Source organism: Anolis carolinensis, chromosome 5 (assembly GCF_035594765.1).
Source record: "Anolis carolinensis isolate JA03-04 chromosome 5, rAnoCar3.1.pri, whole genome shotgun sequence".
Lineage (NCBI taxonomy): Eukaryota > Metazoa > Chordata > Lepidosauria > Squamata > Dactyloidae > Anolis > Anolis carolinensis.
The window spans coordinates 12154234-12179955 of NC_085845.1; the positions used below are offsets into that span (position 1 = coordinate 12154234).

Genomic DNA, 25722 nt, shown 5'->3' on the forward strand with positions numbered 1-25722 from the left:
TACCAGCCCGTTTATGTTGGATAAGTGAGACTCTACTGTATTTGCAGATCAGAGAAAGAGAGAATTTGGTTGAAGAGCAATATACTCCCTGCATACATGGAGAACCAATCAATATCTGCTTTGAACTGGAATATCTGAATATCTGAGTCCACACTGCCATATATCCCAGTTGAAAGTGGATAATGTGGGATTGTATTCAGCTGTGTAGAAGGGGCCTCAGTCTCCACAGCTAAACTATCACTGGGAGTAAAAGCTGGGTAAATTTCACTAAATTGTGTTAACTGCCATGAAATTGACTTTGATTCATGTTATCCTATGAATAAGAGACTTCCAAGAAAAACCTCTTACAAACAGCCCTGATCAGATCTTGCAAATTCAGAGCTGTGAATTCCTTCCACATGTAATGCAGTCTCCCTATTTCCCTATTGCCTCCCACTTTATAAGCACTGTCACATTTCTAATGAATAATGTCTCATTATTTGGCCAAAACATGATAGCCTCGGATTGGTCATTCAGCAGAGAGCTCAGGCTAGAATTTGCTCTATGATGTATTTATTTGTCTTTTTCTAAAGAACTCTTCTCCAGCACCACACTTCCAAGTGTATTGATTTTCTTCCTGCCAGCTTTCTTTGCTGCTCCACTGAATCATGAGGAGGATTGGTTTCAAACTAATTGTATTATACTTTGAAGCAACTGAAGCAACTCCCACAAAACATAAGCCAAACATGTTGCAAGATACACTCTTATACGGTCCATGAGCAAAATCTAGAACCTGGGTTAGGAAGCGTCTCTGTTGAACTACTGAAGTATCACCATCAAAAGGCAAGAGCCTTTCAGCCAAGATGATTTTGGAATACTGCATTGTTTTCCTCCCTGTACCCAGAGACTAGGAGAACATGAAAACTCTCCATTTCAATGGTGTTTTGAAATACAAAATCAAAAATATGAATGTGAATTGAACTATCCTCCTCCTGCACTGCTCCCCATTTGTTTTCAAAGGGCAGTTAAGCCCTATCCACAGTGTCGTGTAATCCAGTTTCTGAATCTGAATCGATTTGGCAGTGTAAATTTACATAATCTAGTTCAAAGCAAATAATCTGGACTCAGAAACTGGATTATATAGCAGTATAGATGTGGCCTTAGAGGGCTGTTGATGAACTTTACGTCCCCTGCACACATTATACAACACTTCCATAGACCCTAACTTTAGTTATCGGCCAACTCAAGGTAACTGGAAATCAAGTTTAAGGTTCAACTGCACTGTGGCAAAGTTAGTCTGATAGCCAGGTGCAATAAAACCAGCTAACCTTGATTTTTCTATGATTAGGACACAAAGACCAGGAAACACCAAAGATTATCAAAATCAATGAAGCAAACAACCTTACAGTTATTTTAGCTTTGTTTCCAATTTTAACATGCAGAGGACTTTTATTCTGAGGACCAGAGTGCACTGTTCTAACTCAGGATTACACACAAGAATGTTATAAAGGTTCCAAGAATATTAAGAACTCAATTGCCATTTCTGTTCACACACAAAAAGCAGCATAGTAAGACCTGAATCTGTGCGGGGTGCCTCCTAGTAGGGCCATGAAACTGTGGGTACAACCGAACATCATTAAATTATCTGACTTCTGAACCCAACATATAATAGTGTTGTGTTGGAGGACCTAAAGATTCCAAGAGAATATTCTTATAATTTTCTAGGTCCTCCTGCGCAACTCTGTGGTAACTTCCAAAGGAAGCATACCATTGAAGCACCTGCAGGATCTAGCAAATTTCTAGCAAGACCATCATTCCTAGGCATGGGTAAGTGAAACTGTGGATATGGATTCCATGATTATAGGGGTCTTACTGTACTAAATTTCTATCAGATGTACTACAATGGAGATACGCAACCAGAGAAGAGCCAAGTGCCAACTGTCATCTTTGAAACCTATACAAGCAACACAGACTATCAAAAGGAAAATACTAGTCATGGTCAGATGTCTGGGACAAATTTTGGAGAAGAAATATTAAACTATGCAAGTGGTCCTATTTAAAAAGTCAACTGAGTCTTAGAAGCTCCTTACTTACTTTTTATTTTGGAAAGTCTTCTGGAAGATGTTCGAAATGTTCTTCCTTTTGTGATGTAGGAACCCATCCTAAAGCTTCTGCTAAAGCAGTAGTTCCCAACCTTTACATTTCCAGGTGTTTTGGACTTCAAGTCCCAGAAATCCCAGCCAGCTTACCAGCTGTTAGGAAGTATGGGAGATGAAGTCCAAAACACCTGGAGGCCCAAAGGTTGGGAACCACTGTTAAAGAATACTTAGGGAGATATCTACTTCATGAACTGAGACAATACCCATAACACTAATTAACATTTTAAAATAATGTTCCCAGTTCTGCTTCAGCAAAACAAACGAAAATCCTCATTAAACCTGTTCCAAATACTAAGCAAACAATACGGATCTACGAGTCCAAGATACATATTTACATAACAAACAATACGCACACAAAGGGATACAATATAAAATTACTCCAGGTCATGCATCTGATAGAAAAGACTCGGGCCAAGAAAGATTGTGGAAAAATAAGTTAGGTGACTGAGTGTTGGACTAGAACTCTGGAGACGAGGGTTTGAATCCCTGTTCAAAAATGAAATACACTGGTTGGTCTTTGAAAAGTCGTAGGAAGGCAATGGCAAGCCTCTTCTGAACAGATATTGCTAAGAAAACCCCATAATAGGTTCATTTTAGGGTCACTGCATGCTGGAGATGACTTCAAGGACTGCAATCACAATAAAATGACATAGGATGTCCAAGCATACCTCAGTGTTCTCAAAATACCTCAAAATGTCTAAGCATTTTCCAACTTTCACAACTTACAAGATATATTGCAAAAATAAGCTTTGACAAGGCTAGTGAGGATTGTACCAATGGACTGCATTTGGAAATGGGCATGATATGTATGCCTACCTGTCCTCAAGAAGACTGACATTCATGCAAATACATCACAGGTAAACAGTCCTATGAATGGTGAATCATCTCTTTAAATCTCCGCATCGGTCACAAAGTAGAAAGACAGGCTTTTATACTGGCTTTTCCTGTTTCCCCATACCTGGTTACTTTCCTTATTTGAAACAGTAATTTACAAACCACTTAGTTCTATTTGAACCTTACACACTGCTCCACAATGACCATCGCAGTTGCCTACAATTACAAACCTCTTCCCAAAGGCATCATTCTCGGTGACCTCCGCAACCCTCAACCCAAACACAACAAACCTGGCAAGTACTGTGACCTTTCCAATGCTTTCTCCACTTCAGACAGAGCATTGGAAAGTTACTTTTTCAGATTACTGATTCCAGAGTCCCCTGACCAGCACTGACATTGACAGCTCAAAGATTCTGGAAGCTGTCATTTTTAAAAGAAGTAGTTTTCAGCATGTTCCAAAACCATGTTCCCATTTTAGCTACAAGCCACAAAGATTATCAGGCCCCAGTGGTTTGCAAGACATCAACGGCCTCTGTTTGGTTTTGTTTATTTGACTTTCCAGGCCTGCCATAAAGGTAACAGCAGAGTTTGTTGCAGATCTTGAAATAGCTGACACGAGAAACGCAAATGTAAGGCAAAAGTGAGAAAAAACTAAGTGAGAGAGTACATACGTAGCAGTTAGCAGTTGAATCACTCAATACGCATTATAGGCACCATATTCTTTCACTTGGAAACACACTACAGTCCATATCCTCAGGTAAGGCACTCCAGGAGACAGGGATGTGTATAACCCAGCCATGCAAATTTATCTCCCTTCATGTTTTACTGTCAGTAATTAATTCACCCAAGCTTGAGAAGGCAAAATCACACAATCACCTGAAGGGCACTACTTTACTCTCTTCGATTCAAATCCACTTAAAGCACCACTGAAATCATAACTGTTGCAATGAGGCTTAGAAACACAATTAACATTTGCTTTGCTAAAGCAGATGTCTCCCCTGAGATCTGAAGGCCAGTTCAAGTTGTTTGGCAGCTGATCACATCTTTGCCATTGTGTTGGTGAAGCTACGCCACATCTTAGTCTAAAGTAGCTGAACCTAATTTGGGGAAAGAGTTCCTCACCTTGGATAGTTCTTTCAAAGTTCAGACTAAAATTCAAAGACAAATGTACTGGCTGACTGAGGTGGAAGCTCTCAGCAATTCATGGTATAATCCTCCCCAAAAGCCCTAAGACTTTATCACACCAATCCGCCGTGTTGCAATGGTTGGTTTAGTGTAGATAATGGAAAAATACAAGGTTGAGAACCTTCACTGTGATGCTTCACTTCATTAGTACAAATCCATTTGTTTACTTATCTGTGGTCCTGCAATCAGTCTTCCATTCACACTCTGTAACCCAGCACTATTCCGACCCAGCATTCCTTTGCATTCATTCATTTTTTTAGCATGACTGCACAATTTCAGTATAAAAATAGATCAACAAAGACAGACGGGCTGACAGACAGGCATATGAACAATCAAAACAACCACCTTGGGAATATCATGGGGAGGGAAGAGGAGACGAGAATCCCACCCACATGTGCTGGCACAATGGCACAGAAGCAACAAAGACCCATTGCACTGGGAATATAAGGCATTGGTTCTCAACCTGTGGGTCCCCAGGTGTTTTGGCCTACAACTCCCAGAAATCCCAGCCAGTTTACCAGCTGTTAGGATTTCTGAGAGTTGATGGTCAAAACATCTGGGGACCCACAGGTTGAGAACCACTGGTTTAGTAGTTTTTTTTTTCTTTATAAGGTAAATTTCTCAAAGCATCTATAAAACTATCATAGGATTCCAGTTCCAAATATACTTGGTTTTAACTTTGGGTGTGTCCATACAATGCCGTCCCTGTATCCGTTGGACTTGTTCCCGCAGTTTCATTTATCCAGTTTGGACAAAATATGATCTCTGTAGACATGTTTAGGTCCTCTAGCCTGACTCTATGGGATTCTTCATTTCAATAAATAGGGTTAGCTATTATCCATGTTTTTGTGTATCTACATCAATGGCAGTATAGGTTCTAGATTGAGGGAAGTAATTCTGCTTTGGTCAGATCTCACCTGGATGGGTACCCAGGACCATGTCCCATTCTGAGCATCACAGTTCAAGAAGGACATTTACAAACTGGAACAAATCCAGAGAAGGGTGGCCAATGTGATCAAAGGTCTGGAAGCCAAGCCCTATGAGGAACATCTTAGGGAGACAAGTATGTTTAACTTCAAACAGAGAAGGATAAGAGGGGCCATGATAGCCATAGTTAAATATTTGGAAAGATGTCACATTGAGAAGGGAAGGGAGCAAGCTTGAGACCAGGACATGGAGCTGGACCTCGGGACCCACAGGTTGAGCACCACTGATATAAGGGGATGGGAAGCTATTGACAGGTTTTCCCTACCAATCAAAACAGCGATGGGAATCATGAAGAGAGGAGGAGACAAGTCAATAGTAGGAGACACTAGTGCAGGCATGGGCAAACTCCGGCCCTCCAGATGCTTTGGATTTCAACTCCTACAATTTCTAACAGCTGGTAGGGCCGAAATTTGCCCATGCCTCCATTAGTGCCATAAGATAACTACCATCACCAAAGGGGACAGTCAAGCTGCAATGCCAGTTTGCTTGCCTCGTGCAATAAAGTCCTTAGTCTTGACTGAACATGGGCAGATAATGTCAACAGCCTGTGCCATAGCAGGGCTGGGCTGTGGCGCAGGCTGTTGAGCAGCTGCAATAAATCACTCTGACCATGAGGTCATGCATTCGAGGCCAGCCCGTGGCGGGGTGAGCACCTGTCAATTAAAAATAAAAATAAAAAAATTTTATTTATAAAAAATAGCCCCTGCTTGTTACTGACCTAGTAACCCGAAAGATAGTTGCATCTATCAAGTAGGAAATAAGGTACCACTTATAAAAGTGGGGAGGCAAGTTTAACTAATTTACAACTTAGAATGAGGAAGTGCCATCAGAGTGGATGATGAAGCAGCTGCTCCCCCCGTGGCCAGAATTGAACATCCCCTCAGGAGAAGGTTAAATTGCCTCTGAGTCTGTCTGTCTCTGTCTCGGTTCTATGTGTTTATGGGCATTGAATGTTTGCCCTATGTGTGTATAATGTGATCCACCCTGAGTCCCCTTCGGGGTGAGAAGGGCGGAATATAAATACTGTAAATAAATAAATAAATAAATAAATAATAGTCTTATATTGGCTCTTTGTTTAAGAATATGATCTTCAGTTTCATGAAAATTAAAGCCATCAAAAGAGCTTTAAAAAAAAACCTTTTGGGACTAAAGCTCCTACAATCCCAGAATATGTCATCCAGCTATGAATGAGCCTTGCTACTACTCATGGAGCAGTGGGTACAGAACTTCCTCTACAACCAGCATGGAGATTTAGGCTGTATGTTGTGCTTTGTTGTAAAAGCCTTACAGCAATCTGAGCGGCAAAGAAGGGAGAGTCAGCCCACAGGGCTTCCGTGCTGCTTGTGAAAAAAAAAGTCCTCAGAGTGTCACTACACAATTATAGGACTAGGATTGATTTTCAGCTGCCATGGTTCCACCCTATGGATGCCTGGAGTTTACCGAATCTAAAGCCCTCTGGCTGGGAATTTCAAAACACTCTCCCTAAAATACAAATGCCAGAATTCCACAGAATGTTACCATGGCAGTTAAAGTAGAATAATAACCCTGCAGAGACCAGGATATGAATCCCCACTCAGTCATGAAGCCCACTGGGTGACTTTAGGCAAATTACACTGCCTCAGGGGAAGACAAAGGCAAACCTCTTCGTGTCAAGGAAATCCTGTGACAGGATCTCCTCAGGATCTTCATAGATTGGGAACAGCTTGAAGGGACACAACAACAACAACAACTGTATAGCATGAACGGGTTCATTATTTTCCAAACATTTATATAAAAAGCATAAAACATCAGCATGGGAAAGTAGAAGTTCTACATTACTAAAGGCAACACAATGTTTTATAAAGATTTAACTCTTTTTGCAGTTTTAAAAAGTTTTATAAACTCAGTTGACAATTAACATGGGGCATCAAACATATGAGGCACCCAGTGGTGCAGCAGATTAAACTGCTGAGCTGCTGAACTTGGTGACCGAAAGGTTAGAGGTTCGAATCAGGGGAGTGGAATAAGCGCCCGCTGTTAGTCTTTGTTTCTGCCAACCTAGCAGTCTAGAAACATGCAAATGTGAGTAGATCAATAGGTACCACTCCAGCAGGAAGGTAACAGTGCTCCATGCAGTCATGCCAGTGGCCACATGACCATGGAGGTGTCTATGGAAAATGCTGGCTCTTAGGCTTAGAAATGGAGATGAGCACCAACCTCCAGAGTCAGACACGACTAGACTTAATGTCTACGGGAAAACCTTTACCTTTGCCAATGTCTCATAATAACAAATTCAACTGCATCTCAAGCATATATCCAACAGAAGTTCCGAAACTACTTACAGTTATCCTGCCATATCCACGGATTCTGCATCCATGGATTCAACTATCTATGGTTTGAAAATATTTTTTATAAATCTTAAAGGCAAACCTTGATTTACTACACTATTACATATAATGGGTCTTGATCATCCACAAATTTTGGTATCCACAGGGAGTCCTAGAACCAAACCCCAGAAAATACCAAGGCACGTTGTGTTGCTGTATTATTTCACAGAGAAACAACTAAATGGTGAATTCATAGCTGTAAAATGTATTTACAGTAAGACTAAACTGAAAATCAATGTGGTGCAATGGTATGAATGTTGGACTCTAAGAGACCAGAGTCCAAATCCTCCTTCGATCGGAGAAACCTACTGGGTGAACTTCAGCAACAGGCTCTCAGCCTCAAAGAAATGCAATGACCAAATCTTACCTGAAAACCCTGTTATAGGATCACCCTAAATTGGGCATGACTTGAAGGACCACAACAGACTACTGCATTGCTAATAATTTCCCTCCTAATTCAAAGATTCCAATGGAGTCAAATGTGTGTTTTCCTACATTATAATCCGGCACATGCTAAGGCTCCAGTACTGCACTGCTCTCCAAGTTGCTTCCGACAGGACACTACACCTGGAGGGGGATGAAATTGTCAATAATGTACAAGCAGGTGAAATGCCCAGATTTGCTATGCTGACTTAAAAAACATGCAGGAATAAAGAGAGAATGTTTCCACTCCACCTCACAGGGAAAAGTGATTTCCTGTACTTCAGGTTTAGGGCTACTAAAAATACTGTGAAGAGGAAGTCCGTATGCTAATGGGCACTTTGGACGTATCTAAGTCAGAGTGCGGAAGGACAGGTAAAGGGAGGCTCACCTGTTCTTTCTCACTAGTCAATGACTTTCTCTTGTTCAGGAGAAAGCTGAGCGGCTTCAGAGCCTAAGGCCATGAAACACACTGTGCCAATTCTGTTCCTGGAAGTGGCATATCCAAGAATGAAGACTGACTTAATGTCGAACAACCTGGCCCAGTTTTCTGCATCTGTACGTTGCTCTGGACATCTGGCAGCCTTAATTGCAACAGATGGTTGGACACAGGAGCTGTGAATTTCAACCTGGCAAGCCATTAATTTCTTGTCAATATTTACACATTCTTTTAAACAATGCAACCATTACAAAGTGGCGGGTATTTGCACTTACAAGAACTGGAGATTGTAGCTATTACCCAGGAGTGTGCATCCCATTTATCCTCATTAATTCCTGGTTAAATGGATGAAGTACTTCACCACGATATTTATTCCCTATGAAGAAGGAATGTTTGCTACACAGCAGCTTCCTCCTCTTCTTTTTTCATTAAGAAATAATTTAGACTATTAGATTTACTTCTCTTTTTTTCCAAAGCTGCCTGGCGTCAGATATTGCCAACTCGCTGAACCATTATACATCTTTATTAGCACTAATCAAGTCCCAGAAACTCTCTACACTTCTTTATTACTGTATCTATGCAGAAGAGCATAACAAAAAGAAGTTGTTTTTGTAACTACATTCTCTCCATTTATGTTCTAAATCCCTCAGTAAGAACCAGGTAAGTTTCAGAACAATATACCTTATAAGACAAGCACTATTTTCAGCCAATGTGCTGAGGAAAAGAGGTATCACCAGCTGTTAGGTAAATATTTGACTTATACTAGAAAGCCGTGGTTTATCAGAAAGCAAGCACTGAACTTCTTTGGCTTCGAGCGCTCTCTGCTCTTAGTACTTTCTGTCCTTTCCTAAGCTTGGGGGAGAAATCTATTTTGGAATACAATTCCCAGAATCCCCATTAACAACTTGATCCATGAACAACTGGAAGATTCTGTTAGTTGCAGTTTTAAAAAAATCCTTTTCCAAGCTCTGTCCTTTTGATCCTCAGGTATATGCCACTTCCTCTGCACATTTCCACACATCTACCTTCATATTTCCACACATCAACCTACTTTTGTTCGCGGCATACTTGCAGACTTTGGGTTCGTTTACGCTGTGGAATTAATGTAGTTTGATACCATGGCTCAAGGCTATGGAATCATGTGAGTTGTCGTTTTGCAAGGTCTTTAGATTTCTTTGCTGATGCCCTGCAAAATCCTAGGATTTCACAGCACTGAGCCATGGCAGGTAAGTGGTTTCAAACTGCTTTATATCTACAGCAGTGGCTCCCAACCTTTGGGCCTCCAGGAGTTTTAGACTTCAACTCCCAGAAATCCCAGCCAGCTTACCAGCTGTTAGGAACTGTGGGAGCTGAAGTCCAAACCACCTGGAGGCCCAAAGGATGGGAACCACTGATCTACAGTGTAGATCAGGCATGGTCCAACTTCAGTCCTCCAGGTGTTTTGGACTTCAGCTCCCAAGTTGGACTTCCCAAGTTGAAGTCCAAAACACCTGGAGGCCCAAAGGATGGGAACCACTGATCTACAGTGTAGATCAGGCATGGTCAAACTTCAGTCCTCCAGATGTTTTGGACTTCAGCTCCCAAGCTGAAGTCCAAACCACCTAGAGGGCTGAAGTTTGCCCATGCCTGGTGTAGATGCCCCTTTCCAGATCCTTTTCCACATTTTCTCAACTTTCAAGACTCCTAGACAGCCCTGCAATGAGATCTCCTTTCACATGCAACAAAATGCAACCTGTCCTGGCATTAGGCCCTGTGTAAGGTTTTCCCCCTTGGCTTGACTTTTCCTGTTCTCTCTCATTTCCTAAACCCATTTCCCCCCAGGACTTTAACTCCTCCAGGTTGCTTTCTCTCATGCTTCATTCCCTAGCTCTTTACTCCTTCCTCCCATCTCACCCACATTCTCACCTTCTTAACATCCTCTTCCTACAACACATTTTCCACTCCCAACTGTCGCAATATGTCAGAGGCAGTCCCATTCAATTCAAAGCACTTGTACTGATGCTTTTAAGATGTCCCAGTTGCTCTCTCCTCTCCCCACTTTTGACCTAATGAGTTCAAAATGTAAAAGTAGTCTACGCTCAATTGAGTCAACCTGGAGAGAGCAGGGGAAGGGTCAAATGTTGCCCTAGTTGACTTGGGCAAAAGAAAACTGCTGCAGCCTCCTAGCTCATTCACAAATGATCCAACTGAACATGGAGGACTCATTGTATAGCCCATGATAATACAGTAGAGCAATGATGGGCAAGCTTTTGCGCTTGGTGTGTCAAAATTCACCAAAAAACCTAGCATGACTTGGGTAGTGTGTCACTTCCAGAAAAAAATCATAATTTCACAATATATATAGTTTAAATAACAAAAATATATAATTTTAATATATAACTGTATTTAATAAATCAGAAACTATTTACTACCATTATTTCCATGTACAACAATCTATGGTACCTCTTGCAGTTTCCATGCTGATTTCTCTCTATTGTAGTTTCAATGTAGTCATGAATAATGAATAATATAATAATAATATAATAGTAATAATATAATAATATACTACAAATATATATATATATATATATATATATATATATATATATATATATGTAATGTGCATAATTCCCATGGAGTAAACAACAAAACCACTGGACCAAATCACACCAAATTTGGTCACAAAAGACATTAGTCATCCAATCAATCTGCATGCGGCAGCGTGTCAGCAAAAATGGCTAGGCGTGTCAGTGTTGACACGCGTGTCATAGGTTGGCCATCACTGCAGTAGAGTCTCACTTATCCAACATAAACAGGCCGGCAGAACGTTGGATAAGCAGAAAATGTTGGATAATAAGGAGGGATTAAGGAAAAGCCTATTAAACATCAAATTACGTTATGATTTTACAAATTAAGCACCAAAACATCATTTTTACAACAAATTTGACAGAAAATGCAGGTCAATGCATGGTAACGTTATGTAGTAATTACTGTATTTACAAATTTAACACCAAAACATCGCAATGTATTGAAAACCTTGACTACTAACATATTGACTACAAATAAAGATAGAATTGCATAAAATGAACTTAGAGTAACATCATTGTTGAAAATTAAATCCATAAAAAGTTCAGTCCTTGCTGCCTAGAGAAAGAGCTGTGGATTCAGGTGGGAGGCAGAATGCATTGGATAATCCAGAATGTTGGATAAGCGAATATTGGATAAGTGAGACTCTACTGTATTTCTCCCTTGCAAAAGTAGTATTTGACTTTACTCCCAGAAACCATTTGCAGGCATTCAATTGTCAGCATCTTTATATCCCTGTATGTATCATAACTTAATGGCAAATCAGCCAAAGGATGGAGGATGCAAAAAGATGGCCAGATTTCTACTTTGAACTAGAATAGTCTGCTAAAACAGGATGATTAAGCACAACCACCAGCTGAGGATATTATACTGACAACACACGAGATTTCAATCTTGAAAACCACAATGACCCAGCAGAGAGAAAGTCCAGACTTATCAGCTGAATGGAATGTGAACAGAACTTGCCAGCAGCAAGCTTGCTGATGTACAAGGACATTGGGTTAATCTGCACTGTAAAATTAATGCAGTTTGATGCCAGTTTAACTGCCGTGGCACAATTCCATGGAACTGAGGTTTGTAGTATGGTGAGGCACCAGCACTATTGGACATTGACAGCTAAAGACCTTGTAAAACTACATTGAGCTACAATAGTTGAAGTGATGTCAAGAAATGATAGTAAAACATTAAAAGCAGTGTACTGTATATGCATGTGTCATCTCCTGACTTGTGTTAGTTGTTAGCTGTAGTACTCATTGTAAGTACTCTTGCACCTAATGTTTTTCTTTTGCATTGATATGGTGTGGCAAAACGCTTTGTTTTTGTTATTGGAGACTTTGTACAATTTTGAGATGTTTTTTGTTTTTCCCGTTTTTTGTTATTATGTGTATATCTGAAACAATTTGCCTTTGAGTCCTGTGTCACATGCAGTTGTCTAAAATATTTCCCATCTTGCATGATGGTAAAATGCTCAAGTGCAAGCTGAATTCATGGCAACAATTCTTTGCAACTGAGAATTTATAGTTTAAGAAATTGTTAATTAGAATTACAAATATTTTTTTCTGAAATATTAAAAAATATAAACTGTTACAATTTTTGTTGTTTTAAAGCTGGATTTGGAATCAATACAGACTGAATGCTCCTTATCCAAAAAGCTTGGGACCAAAAGTATTCTAGACTTCAGATATTTTTTCGGATTTTGGAATACCTGTATTTACAAACATGCACATAATGAGATAAGTCATGGGCCAGGCTTTAACGTAGCAGGTTAAAGCAGCAGCTGCAGTAAATCTTGTTGATCAAGAGGTTGACAGTTCGTAGCCCAGGTCAGGGTGAGCTCCTGACCTTTAGCTCAGCTTCCGCCTACCTAGTGGTTCGAAAGCAAAATGTAAATAGATAAAGGCTTAAAAGGGGGGAAGTATTTTAAGGCACCCATAAGGAAAATGCCAGGAAAATGCTGGCATTTCAATCAAGGAGGAAGCTTACAAACAAAGCTCTTCAGAAGGAAGATGGAGCAACAGCACCCCCTGTGGCAGGAACCGAGCACAATTCTCCAAGATGCTGAAGATGGGAAATGCCTATATATACCTCTATCTATGTACAATTGTCTGTCTTGTCAGTGTATAAACTGCATTGAATGTTTGCCACATATGTATGTTCTGTGATTTGGTTTGGTTGTGACTGTTTACTTATTGTTTATCTTAGTTGTATAGTTTATCTTGTTTTAACAATGTCTTTATTGTGCTGTTTATGAAAGTGTATGTTGTTTGTACTTATGTTTGAAAACCACCCTGAGTCCCTTTCAGGAGATAGAGCGGTATATTAATTATTATTATTATTATTATTATTATTATTATTATTATTATTATTATTATTATTTTATTGTATGACACAGCAAACAAGATAGATATACTGGATTTCGTATCACAAAATCACAAGTTGAACACTTCCCAAGCGTTTAGGACTGTGTGATGTATTTTCAGATTATGTGTGCAGATCCCAGTAGGGTGGCCTTTTGCAGTTGGCAGATCGTAATTTTGTCAATGTCTATTGTTTCCAAATGCCGGCTGAGATCTTTTGGCACGGCACCCAGTGTGACAATCACCACCGGGACCACCTGCACTGGTTTCTGCCAGAGTCTTTCAAGTTCAATCTTGAGGTCCTGATAGCGGCTGAGTTTTTCCTGTTGTTTTTTGTCAATGCGACTGTCACCTGGGCTGGCGACATCAATGATCCAAACCTTTTTCTTTTCCACAACTGTGATGTCTGGTGTGTTGTGTTCCAGAACGTTGTCAGTCTGGATTCGGAAATCCCACAGTATCTTTGCGTGCTCATTTTCCAATACTTCTGCAGGTTTGTGATCCCACCAGTTCTTTACTATTATTGTTGTTATTATTATTATTACTATTATTATTATTATTTTATTGTATGACACAGCAAACAAGATAGATATGCTGGATTTCGTTTCACAAAATCACAAGTCAAACCCTTCCCAAGCGTTTAGGACTGTGTGATGTATTTTCGGATGATGCGCACAGATCCCAGTAGGGTGGCCTTTTGCAGTTGGCAGATCATAATTTTGTCAATGTCTATTGTTTCCAAATGCCGGCTGAGATCTTTTGGCACAGCACCCAGTATGCCCATCACCACCATCACCCTGAGTCCCCTTTGGGGTGAGAAGGGTGGAATATAAATGCTGTAAATAAAATATACTTTATACACATAGAACAAGTTGCCAGACCCTACTTTGACACTAGCAGAGCTGTCATCCACCATCCTTGGATGGTTAGTGTGAGAATCAATCTCCGAGGGTGCATCTGTATTGTAGAATTAATGCAGTTTGATACCACTTCAACTGCCAAAGCTCAATGCTATAGAATCCGGGGATTTGTAATTTATTGAGGCACCACCACTCTTTTGCAGGAAAGGCAAAACACTTTGTGAAACTGCAATGTCCACGATTCCATACCAATGAGCCATAGCAATTTAAAGCTGTGTCGAACTGTATTAACTCTACACTTGGTCATATTACAGTGGAGCAATGTCTTGGGAACTGACCTCTGTAACTCACATAATAAAAAATTAGAGCCTGTATTCATCTCCTAAATTATACTACATAAAAAGAAGAGCTGGGAAAACAACCATGGAGATGAGAGATAAAGCTCTAGATCAAGATCAGATGCAAAAGTAAATGACTCAGGTCAAACAGCCTATGCCATAAACACAACTGTGATGAAAGAAAAAATTACACAGAAAAATAGTTATCTAAACTTTAGTGCGATCTGTTAATGAATACAACCTCCGCCCATTTTTCTGCGAAGTTATTGTGTCCAGCATAGAGCCATTCACATATACTCCCTCTGATCACACCCCTTAGTGATGCCTTCAGTGAATAGAAACCAAAGCAGGGGAGTCGAAAGGGGACTGCAAACAAAGGACGGGCTTATTACAACATTATAATGATGTAACATGGGGGGAAAAGTATAGCGAACAAAAGGACACTAAGACAGCAAGCTTAGCAGACGAGAATGAGGGCAGGCACCACACTGGAGTTAGCAGGAAATTCATTCAAAGAAAGCAAAAAAGAAGGGCGGGTAATAAATTAATTCCACTATGCTATGGACATGGGAATATTTCCTCTTAGCAACAGATCGATGCGTAAGGTTTTAAGTTTTATACAAGTCACATGTTGAAATACATTTCCTTGGAAATTGGGGCTTTGATGTCTTCAGTTTAAACAACCCAAAGGACTTAACAGTTTGCATTTCTCTGGTGTTTGTTCTCTGTTAAATGTAAACACAACACTAGTTGAACTAGAAACATGTATCTTCATTTAGCAACTAAAGAGAGGAGGAGATATAGCAAAATATCCCACAGACAGTCATAGCAGACAGTCATCCCACAAAGACTTCTGAATTGGAAACAACACATTTTTAAAAAAATATTTATACTGTTCTAAGAAGTGGAGATTTTGTACTTTAAATCAAGGAGTTGTTAAGAATGCTACGCTATTGCTATTTTCTTTGATGACAATCTCAAATAATTTGTTGTCAAAGGCATTCATGGCCAGAATCATTGGGTTGCTGTGAGTTTTCCAGGCTGTATGGCCATGTTCCAGAAGCATTCTCTCCTGACGTTTCACCCACATCTATGGCAGGCATCCTCAGAGGTTGTGAGATGTGTTGGAAACTAGGCAAGTGGGGTTTATATATCTGTGGAATAATATCCAGGGTGGGAGAAAGAATTCTTGTCTGAGACAAGTGTGAAGGTTGCAATTAACACTGAATAGCGTAACTTCAAAGCCTGGCTGCTTCTTGCCTGGGGGAATCCTTTGCTGGGAGGTGTTAGCTGGCCCTGATTGTTTCCTGCCTGGAATTATAATGCAATCAACAGTTTTCAACTGTTGTTGCCGTGGGCTTTCAAGTCACTTCCAATTTATGGCAACTCCAAGGCCACTTCGACACTGTCCTTATATCCCAGGATCTGATCCTAAATTATCTGCTTATCCCAGATTATATGGCAGTGGAGACACATGTAATCCAGTCCAAAGCAGATAGCATGGGATCAGATCCGGGCATATAAGGACAGTGTAGAAGGAGCCTAGGACGAACCTAGTACCAGATTTTCTTGGCAAAATGTCTTCAGAAGGAGGCCACCTTTGCTTTCTTTGAGGCTGAGAGAGTGCGACTTTCTCATGGTCACCCAAGGGCACTCCATTGGCATTTATTAGAACCCAAGTCTCCTGTCTCCTAGTCCAAAACACATGCATACAAAACACAGTCTGTATTATATACAGCCAAATGTTTTTACTAGTACATTTTATCTTCTGCATATAATAGAAATACAGTAGAGTCTCACTTATCCAACACTTGCTTATCCAACATTCTGGATTATCCAACGCATTTTTGTAGTCAATGTTTTCAATACATTGTGATATATTGGTGCTAAATTTGTAAATACAGTTATTACTACATAGCATTACTGCGTATTGAACTACTTTTTCTGTCAAATTTGTTGTATAACATGATGTTTTGGTTCTTAATTTGTAAAATCATAACCTAATTTGATGTTTAATAGGCTTTGCCTTAATCCCTCCTTATTATCCAACATATTCGCTTATCCAACATTCTGCCGGCCCGTTTATGTTGGATATGTGAGACTCTACTATACTACAAAAACAGCACTGAGACTATGTGTACATATAGCAAAACAAACATGGAACATCATTATCTGCATGTCTGTGTAGCAAAACTCAAACATAAGCAAACTAAGTTGAGTGACAATTTTTATTTTCCTTTACTCCAGCACCTTATATACTAGTGGTCACTTTCTCATGAGCAAGTACTAGTTGAAAAAGAGAGTTTTCTGTATGGGTTCTCTCTAGAAAGGAGTCACAACTACTTATAGTTTCCTATCCCCATGGAAATTATTCACGCAAATTAAAAATAGAGAAGAGTGTTCGTGTTTTGGTGAGATGAAAGTACCATCTTTCTTAACCAATCAGGACGAACAGGTGTGGGACATTTCTTTCTTTTGCATCTATCCACAAAGGATGCACGAACAAGATTAATTCAGCAGCTCCCAAGGTGAATTCTCTGTGCAGGGACTGTCACCTGCAATATGGTTTGACTGGTAACAAAACAACCCTATCAACCGAAAGCAGTGCCTTTTGCTTAAAAGTCTGACCACAGCTCTCTCAAACCTGCTCAGCTCCAAGGCTCACGCTCTGTTCGCCATCATTTCCTTTTAAAAGCCCATGTCTCGTACACTGGTAAATGTGGGTGGCCCTGGATAGGAAGGAACTTAACAAGTAAAAGAGAAATCCAAAAAAATGAGGGAGCTGGCACCATGGTCATTACTGAGCACATATTGGCATGACAATGGTCATAATTGTTTTGTTTTTTCGTGTCAGGAGCAACTTAAGAAACTTCAAGGTGTGAGAGAATTGGCCATCTGCAAGGTTGTTGCTCAGGGGACGCCCAGATGTTTGATGTTTTACCATCCTTGTGTGAGGCTGCTCTCATGTCCCCGCATGGGGAGCTGGAGCTGACAGAGGGAGCTCACCAACTCTCCCCGGATTTGAACCGCCGACCTGTTGGTCAGCAGTTCTGCCAACACAAGGGTTTAACCCACTGCGCCACCGGGGTCTCCGTCAAAATAGGTAGACCAAACAGATAAGGAACTCATAACACTTTCCGCTGAATCTTTCAGCAATGTATTCCCAGACCAACATTTTTCAGCTATACATTTATCCCAATGCCACCTTCCACATTTTAGTAATTCAACCACATCCAGCTTGCAGTGGATATTGCCAAACCGCTCCTATCTCCGTTTCAAACCACAGGCTTACACATGGCTGTGTTGTTGCTACTTTCGCTTAGACCACAAGTTGCTACTTTATCCTTGATCAGCGCATCACACAAGCACCACAGTTATCTTTCCCTGACTTCAAGCCATTTTTCTATTATTATTATTATTATTTCAATTATTTATACCCCGCCCTTCTCACCCGAGGAGACTCAGGGCGGCTTACAAGTGGCAATTGATGCCGTTACACTGATATACAATAAACTAAAATGATTAAAACAGTTAAAACAATCATAAAATAGTCATAAAATAGTCATAAAATACAATATACAAAGTTTAAAACAATGCAAAGTTTTTCTATTCCAAATCGCACACACGAACTGCATGGGGAACAATATACAGGCAATTCCCAAGTTATGAAGTTGTAAGTTGAAACAGCTAGATTTTAAAGTATAATTCCAGCCACATACAATACAATACATGCATATATGCATACATATATTAGCTTTGGATAGCATAGGGAAAAGTTAACACCAATGAAGTGTTGTTGTTTTTTTGCTGCCTTTGCTCCTATTCAAAATATTTCTCCTCACTTTCTGTTCCCTTGACAATAGGATTTTGGAAATCTTGGCTTGTTATGGAAACAAGGATTGTTGATAAAGCCTCATGGGGATAAAGTGTTATCTCCATGATAACTCTTTCAGGAGTGAATTTCCCTTCCGAGGGGTAGATTTTTCTCACTTCCTGTTGTCTCACCCCATTCTGAACTATGAATAATCTGTAAGTAAGATGTTGGTAACTTGGGGACTGCTTGTACATGTATTTTTATCTTCTTCCCCACTGGAGAAAAGCTGATGATGAGAAAGAAAATTCAGAGGAGACTAGCAGTTTGAGAGGAAAATTGTAAGCACCTCTTTCTGCTTGCTAGTGCTCGATTCAAGACTTCAACTTCCAGTGGCTGTATTCCATATTGATTATTTTCTATGAAAGATTTATAATAATATGGAATATTATTTTCTATGAAGGATTTAGGGAGCCCCCAATGGCGCAGTGGATTAAACTGCTGAGCTACTGAACTTGCTGACCATTTGAATCCGGGGAGTGAGGTGAGCTCCTGCTGTTAGCCACAGCTTCTGCCAAACTAGCAGTTTGAAAACATGCAAATGTAAGTAGATAAATAGGTACTGCTCTGGCAGGAAGGTAACAGTGCTCCATGCAGTCTTGCCGGCCACATGACCTTGGAGGTGCCTACAGGCAATGCCAGCTCTTTGGCTTTGAAATGGAGATGAGCACCAACCACCAGAGTCAGAAACAATTAGGCTTAATGTCAGGGGAAAACTTTTACCTTTACCTATGAAAGATTTACTGGCACAAAGTCACATATAACTGCATGGAATGCATACCCTGGTCTTCAATAACTTTATCTACCCATAAAATTATTTCCCTGCTGAAATGAGGAAGATATTCCTGTGTGCCTCAAAATCTTGTTTTCCAAAACCAGTTTCTAACATTTCCCAGTTATCTCAGCACTCTTTTCCTTCCTTAGTAATTTGCACTGCATACTCTCGGGAGACTTGGAGTTATGTGTAGCCATTATATAAATCAGTGATTTCTAACCAGGTTCTTCCAGGTGTTTGGGACCAACCAGCTTGGCCAACTATCAGGAATTCTGGGAGCAGAAGGCCAAAACACGCAAATGACCAATGGTCAGGGACCACTGATATACATAAATAGATGCTATTTTTCACAGCTGCTCTTGGAGATCTCTCATTCATAAGGTCACCACAAAAGTCAACTTAACGACAAAATCAACAACAAGCTGAAGAAGCAACACTTGGCAACGCAACATATCTTCATCCCCCAACCTCTCTGCTGAGACTCAAGTGCCTTCAGATTTCCACAACTTTCTTGCAATCTTATAGTCAGAACTTGGGAATGTTACCCTTTTACTCTACCACCCCAGAACTTCTGAAGCAACAACTATTGGCCATGATATTTGGTTAGTTGATTTGACATCCAACAAAGCAATTTTTCCAACCTGCATCACAGAGCATATCCAACAGCAGTCCTTCTCAAGCTACCTGATGGGCAGACTGGCAACTATTTTGTTGTTGTTGTTGTGCCAAACACTGGCACTGTACTTATGCCCGTTGACTACAATTGTTCCTTTCCTTCTAGGAAACTTTTCAGTGACACGACAGCTAATGGTTCAAGCACCAGTACATTTGGACCTCCATATCTACAACTCCATATCTACAACCCAAAAGGTCCCAAGTTCAAATCCCGGGAGCAGATTGCACTCCCACTGTTAGCCCCAGCTTCTGCCAACCTAGCAGTTCAAAAACATGCAAATGTGAGTAGGTCAATAGGTACTGCTCCGGCGGGAAGGTAACGGGGCTCCATGCAGTCATGCTGGAGGTGTCTATGGACAACACTGGCTCTTTGACTTAGAAATGGAGATGAGCACCAACTCCCAGAGTGGGTCACAACTGGACTTAATGTCAGGGGAAACCTTTACCTTATCTACAACTCTGCTCAAATACCAAAATCCGCAGAATGTAAATGTCCAGCCTCTTTTTAAAGATATCCAGAGGAGACAACACCATCTTTCTGGACAATTGGTTCCAATGACTTTTTTAATCGTGTCAGAAGTGACTTGAGAACATACTGCAAGTCCCTTCTGGTGTGAGAATTTGCCGTCTACAGAGACGTTGCTCAGGGGACACCTAGATGTGTTACTGGAAGGCTTCTCTCATGTCCTCACAAGCTAGATCTGACGGATGGAAGCTCACCTGATCTCACGGATTTGAACCGGCAACCTTCAGGTCAGCAGATCACAAGGGTGCGGCAATGATCAAATCCCATTAGATACTCACTGTATTTGAGTGAGATAGGTGATGCTGGACAGAAACTAAGGATATGAAAATAGCAGGAAATGTGGATTCACATCAAACACTTCATTTGGATTCTCACAGCTTCATAGATCCTCACTCTCTCTTCCACCTTATGTTTCTCTCCAGACTCGTGTCTCTCTCCAGCCTGGCAAATACGGTACATGCTCCACTACATGTATTTTGGAGTCTACAGTTAGTTAACTGTATGGAAAACCCACTGGTAATGGTCCAAGGACCACCACTTTGAAGAGCACTTCCCTACGACTTGTACCGTACACCACGTCCCTGTCCGATTCACTACAACTTAACACCTTTGCAACCTTGTAGATTTCCCAAACCTCAGAAATAACACCTTTCTTTTCTTCAACCGATATCAAAATGTTCTGTGTCCTGTTAGGAATTCTGTATTATTTCAAATTCGCCAAACTTCAGCTTAAGTGAATATTCCAGCGATGGGAAATACCCTCACAAAGGGGTTAAGTGATAATAGAGGTCTCAGAACATATGCAAAGTGCTTTCCTAGCATAAACAAGAATCTAGAAACAGTCTTACTTATACCAACACAAAGGAAAATGAAGCCAGGAGATGCAATTTTCAGGTTAGTTTGTGCATTTGGGGGCAGTGAGACTGAAAAGAAATGAGGGACTTCTCATAAGTCTAAGCATTGATTCTCTTCCAAAACAAGACTTATCCCCTTAATGATCTACCCGCAATACTTAAGCGGCAGTCACTTCCACAATCACGAGCATGAGATGGGGAGAGATATTTTGCACGTGCTTTGGAGCACACACTTTTGTATTTATTACTTCACATTTGACCACTTTCATCCCCAGGGGAAATGCCTTGCTCTATTTTCTTTTACGCACACCATTGCTTTCCCTTCTCTTCTCTGGGACTATAAATTATTTAAACCCGGTCAGCTGCCTTAAGAGCAAAGGGGTGTGGAACCTTTTTTGTTTTTTTCCCCCTTTCTTTTTTTTTAAAGCTGTGCTATAAATAAAATAGAGTAAAACTAAAGAGAGTTCAGTGATTGAGCAACGGAAGGAAAATCGCGCCTCCTAGTCTAGTGGTAAGGAAATTCAAATGAGACTATATGGGGAAAGGGTTGAAATCCAGATTGGAAACTGCAATCCCGCTAAGCCATAGAAGAAGGTCTCTGGGTCAATGCAGACATTAGTCACTTTCATTCAAATGATTGTAGGGAAGATAAAGCTCAAGAAACAGAAAAGAGGGAAGAGAGAAAGGAAGGAAGAACGAACAAGGGAAACCACCTCATGCTCCTGGGAGGAATCGGATTTAACAGAGACACAGAAATATTTTGCTGTCATCATTGGTTTCCATTACTGGTCAACAATCCCATGGGTATGTTGTATGTGCCTTCAAGTCACCTCTCAATTTATGGCAACCCCATGGATTTCATTGAGCATTTTCATTCAAGGAATCCTCAGAGGTAGTTCTGCCAGTTCCTTCCTCTGAAACATAGCCTAGAGCACCCAGTATTATTCCTTGGCAGTCCTTCTAGACTTGGAGAAGGTTCTCCTTTTTTGTTCTGCCACTTCCAGAATCATATGAAAAAGCAGGATTAGACTCAGACAAAAGAGTTGTGAAAACTGGAAGAAGTATCCTCAACAGTTCAAGCTATGCAGATGACACCGTACTAATAGCAGGAAATAGCAAACACTCAGAATGATTACTAAAGAAACTCAAGGAAGGATGTGACAAAGTAAGTTTATAGATGAACATTCAGAAACACTGATGATCTACCAAACTGTAAAGGAGATCATGAAGACACTTAAATAGTTTGTGTTTCCATACATTTATTCTGATTGGAAATTGCATTCAGGAAATCAGGAAAGAGAAGGATTTGGGAGGGCAACTAGGAAAGAACAAGACAAGACCCTGAAGTATCAAGCCATACCACGGAACGTCATTGATTCTAAGATACACTTCGATTCTAAGATGTACCATGTAAACATTTCTAAAATGGGATGCGTTTTAGAATAATGAGTGCTTTGATTGATAGATAGATAGATAGATAGATAGATGGGTTTTTTTGGTTGGTGGCACTGAATTTAGTTTACAATAGATGGCATCTTAGAATCAAAGAAGTATAGTACTGATATCTCCGACTGCTAAAAATACAAATCAATAGACGCTAATCAAGTCTGAACTCTCGTTGGAAGCAAAATGAGTAAACTGTGATAGTGTCAAACTTTGGACATATCATGAGAAGATGGGATTCACTAGGAAAGACAATAATTCTTGGTAAGGAAGAAGATAGTAGGAAAAGAGGAAGACTGTATACCAGATGGACAGAGTGTAGGTGCATCTACACTGTAGAATTAAAGCAGTTTGACAGCCATGGTTCAATGCTATGGAATCTTGGGATCTGCGGTCTGACGAGGCAGACAAGGCTGAAGACCTTGTAAATGCCATGACTCTATACATTGAGCATTAAATCTACAGTGTAGATGCACCATCAATCAAGGCAGGTATTTCATTCACAGCATACGTTGACTTAAAGACAGTAAACAACAACAGCACACACACACATATATAGAAATACACACACACACATATAGGACCAAATGTTGTGGTGTAATTGTAAACTGTCTTGGGGTACACATCTACACTGTAGATCTAATGAGCTCTGACATCTCTTCAACCACCGTGGCTCAATGCTATAGAGTCATGGGAGCTGTAGTTTCATGATGTACCAGTGCTTTTTGCCAGGAGGCTAGAGACCTTATCAAACTACAACACCAAGGATTCCATAACATTGAGTGAGACAGTTGAAGTGGTGCCAAATAGCACCCATCCTACAGTGTAGATGAGTGGTTCCCAACTTCTTTTTGACCCGGGGCCACTTTGACCAGGGATCACTTTCCAACATTGGTACCAAAAGGGTTACAAATCAGTTTTTGGTCAATTTTATATTCGGTTTGGTTATTTGTGGTGCTGATTCAGAAATTTGCATTGCATAGACCACATCAGTCTAGTTTCTGATACAGAACATATGCCATCCAATAGTCGCCATCTACTCTCCCACAGAAAACCATATGTAATAATCTAGAGCTGATGTGGTCTATCCAATGCATTTTTCCGAATCAGCACTCCAAATAACCCCAGGAACAGGCCTAAAAACTAAGACACCAAGAAGAACATTTTTTTGGTTAGGTTATGTTATTATCCGTAGTAGTAACAGTGAGGCTGTGGACCATATTTTAGTTCTTGAAGACCACTGGTGGTCCATGGACCACAGGTTGGGAACCACTGGTGTAGATAAACCCAAGGTCTTTAGTTGGCTCTACCAAAGTGTGTTGATTCCTCACCAAACTACAAATCCTGGGATTCCACAGCATGGAACCAGGGCAGTTCAAATGGTGCCAAACTGAAATCATTCTACTATGAAGCTGAATTACAGGCTGTGCCTCCTTCATAAGGTTGCCCGTAGTCGAAGCGGACTTGAAGGCAGTTTAAAAGCACAACAAATAGACTGATACATATAATATTCATATTCATTCACATGAATATGTAGATGTCCCTATCTGTAAGCCACTATAAGTGGAAGCTGACATGAAGGCAGTTAAAAAGTACAACAAATAAATAGATAGAGAGATAGACAAAGAGACACAAACAAGCAAATGTGGTGTGAATGGTGTGATCGTGAGCCACCTAGAATCCCATAAAGGAAACAAGTGGAATATAAATGAAAACATAGAATCATAGAATCGTAGAGTTGGAAGAGACCTTGTGAGCCATCCAGTCCAACCCCATCTTGCCAAGAACTAGGAAAATCGCATCCAAAGCTCCCCTCCGACAGATGCCCATCCAGACAGAGAGAGGTCCACTGCTGAACAGCTCTCAAAGTTCAGAAGTTCTTCCTCATGAGTTGTTCAATGTGTTGTCGAAGGCTTTCATGGCTGGAATCATAGGGTTGTTGTGTGTTTTCCAGGCTGTATGGCCATGTTCCTCACAACCTCTGAGGATGCCTGCCATAGATGCAGGCGAAACGTCAGGAGAGAATGCTTCTGGAACATGGCCAGAAAAACACACAACAACCCTATTCTTCTTCATGTTCAGGTGGAATCTCCTTTCCAGTAGTTTGAAGCCATTGTTACAAACTACAAGAAAGGAGAATCCGTCTGAAGATTAGGAAGAACTTCCTCACTGTGAGAGCTGTTCAGCAGTGGAACTCTCTGAAGAACCCACATGGCCATATAACCCAGAATATCAATCAGAAAATGCCACTGAGTTATCTGAGTCCATACTACCATATAACCCAGTTCAAAGCTGAAAATGTGGGATTTTATTCAGCTGCGTGAAAGGGTCCCCAAACTCACACAACCATCCACTTTCTTTTGGGCTCTTTGGCTGGACCTATACTGCCTTATGAGCGGAATGAGCGCCCGTTGTTAGCCCAGCTCCTGCCAACCTAACAGTTCGAAAACAGCCAAGGTGAGTAGATGAATAGGTACCGCTCTGGCGGGAAGGTAACGGCGCCCCATGCCACATGACCTTGGAGGTGTCTACGGACAACGCCGGCTCTGCGGCTTAGAAATGGAGATGAGCACCAACCCCCAGAGTCGGACTTAACGTCAGGGGGAAACCTTATAATGCTCAGAGTAGAGCCCCATCTCATGCAGCTCAATCTATGGCCAGTTGGAACTGCATTCTTTGGCTGACCATAGCATGCAGTTCCACACCGCATTATAAAGCGGTATAAGTCCAGATGAGCGGGGCAGAGGATCCTTTACCTGCGGGGGTCTCCTTTGCGCCGCTCCTCCATCGCCAAGGCGCCCTTTCTTCGGGGGAAACTCTTCTGTCCTTCTCCTCTTTCCCCTTTAACTTCTTTTCCCCGCCGGATCCGACACGGAAAGAGAAACCCCTTCCAACGTGGGAAGCCGGGCTCGGAGGTGAGACAAACTTTCTTGACTTTCAATGAGGCGAAGGAAGAAGAAGAAGAAGCAGCCTCTCTCCTCCGCCGGCGGACTTCTCTCTTGAGGTCTCTCTTTCCTTTCCAGACGGGAAAGAGAGAAGGGACGGAGGGGAAGGAGGCTCTCTCCGCCCGCCTTGGACTGGGTGGCTGG

At 41.0% G+C, this 25722-nt stretch overlaps 1 protein-coding gene across 4 annotated transcripts in view; it reads right to left on the reverse strand.

Annotated features, from left to right (window-relative positions):
* Nucleotides 1–25417, reverse strand: part of slc4a4 (solute carrier family 4 member 4) — a 258202-nt gene extending 232785 nt beyond the window's left edge. For all 4 annotated transcript variants that reach the window (XM_062981084.1, XM_062981086.1, XM_062981083.1 and 1 more), the window contains exon 1: nt 25390–25417. The gene's annotated coding sequence lies outside the window, so the exon portion shown is untranslated. The remainder of the gene's footprint in view (nt 1–25389) is intronic.
* Between the last annotated feature and the right edge of the window lie 305 nt (nt 25418–25722).